Below are 1,814 nucleotides of genomic sequence, written 5' to 3'. Positions count from 1 at the left end.
TGGGATTTAAATATGTTTGGACATACTGAAAGGTCCTCTCTCCAGTGGATGATGGTGTTGTAGAGTTGTTGCTCAGGTAACACAGAATAGTTGGTGAATGTTGACAAATGGAAACATTTAGTGGTTGTTCTTGCCCGGTGCAGATGCATCATTTGAGGATCTTGGATGATCAAAACGTTAATACGGGATCCTTAAATCAAACGCACCCTTCCAACGCTTCATTATTAAGCCAGAGTTACAGGGCTGGTTTGACCTGCCGTCCGCATCACAGTTTATTTAGTCTGTTATTTTATTTGGGAGATTTTTGTCAGGCAGTCAGCTGGAGGAGAAGTTGGTGGAGATGATGTTAACCAATCACAGCCTGTCCTCTGCACTAGTAGCTTCACCTTGTTGTGTCTCGTGTCTTTTGTCCCTCCTTAAAGAAAAGAAATGGACACAAATGTGTTGAAGCAGAACAATCCAGTAAACTGTAGCTTTCTCTTGTTTTCTCCCCAGATGAGTGCAGAGTTTCTGGACCACAACTGAGAAGTTCCTTCACTCCATTCATGCCTTCTTCATCCCTTACTCACTGTATACTCATAGGATTGTATGTTATCGAAATATTTAATAAAAAAAGTAAGTAATATTACTAGTATGTTTTATGTCAAAGAATCTCTGAAAAGTCATACAAAATGTTAAAAAGTGTTATTACATTGTTATTACATTGTTATAAACATGTTTTATGTCAGAAATCTCTGAAAAAGGCATTAAAAGTGTTATTACATTGTTATTACATTGTTATAAACATGTTTTATGTCAGAAATCTCTGAAAAAGGCATTAAAAGTGTTATTACATTGTTATTACATAGTTATTACACACCATACGGGCCGTAAAAGTGCCTCAAATTTTTTTTTTGTCCATAAAAAAAAATTTGGATTTTTTTTTTAAATTCAGATTTTCTTCTTTCTCTGCTGAGCTCTGGCTTTCCTACTGTGGCGCCTGCTTCTCACTAAGATGCCCTACTCTGTTGTCTCCCTTTCTCTAAGATGCCCTACTCTGGTCTAGACTTGTCTCTAAGATGCCCTACTCTGGTCTAGACCTGTCTCTAAGATGCCCTACTCTGGTCTAGACCTTCCTCTAGGATGCCCTACTCTGGTCTAGACCTTCCTCTAAGATGCCCTACTCTGGTCTAGACCTGTCTCTGAGTTCTATTATTCTGAGTCCTGCCTGTCCTTGTCTAAATCCTGTCCTAACCTCTCCTAACCTGCACTGCCTTTCCTGACCTCTCTTTCCTGTCTAAGTGTTTGCACATACACTGGCAACGAGCCGGTCTTGAACACTCGACCCTGGGCGCCTAAGAGTCGAGCACAAACCAACTGTGCTACCAACGCAAGTACGCACGGAAAGGTTCTCTGGGTGGATTTGTCTTTGTGGGTGTAAAGCTCAAAATAAGTGGTCTGTTCCTGTGTTCAAAACCATAACCTTGAACCAGCACCCCACCACAATAACCTATCAGATCCGGCACAAGACTTGAACACACAACCTCCTGAATAGAAGGCACGTCATTTATCACACAGAGCTACATGATGATGAGGGCAAACAGGTTGGAGGTTGTATTTGATGTCCACATCACCGAGGAGAGACTTCAAAAAGTGTTGACAGAGACGGGATTCGATCCCTCAACCCTTAGGTTGTCGTACTAGCCTCTCATCCGGGTGAGCTATTCCTCGGGTTGGATTTGTTTTTTTTCCCTATTATTTGTTCTTCAGACTGCCACACTTTAGTCACACAGGGGAGACAGGGGTGTACATGCTAGATCAGATCCACTAGACGT

General features: G+C 41.6%; 1 protein-coding gene across 2 annotated transcripts in view; it reads left to right on the top strand.

Annotated features, from left to right (window-relative positions):
* LOC117939312 (fibronectin type III domain-containing protein 4-like) overlaps positions 1-1,814 on the top strand; it is a 23,824-nt gene that overhangs the window by 21,064 nt on the left and 946 nt on the right. The window lies entirely within an intron of this gene.

This window comes from Etheostoma cragini, chromosome 24, assembly GCF_013103735.1.
Source record: "Etheostoma cragini isolate CJK2018 chromosome 24, CSU_Ecrag_1.0, whole genome shotgun sequence".
Lineage (NCBI taxonomy): Eukaryota > Metazoa > Chordata > Actinopteri > Perciformes > Percidae > Etheostoma > Etheostoma cragini.
This window is presented reverse-complemented; position numbering and strand designations above follow the sequence as displayed.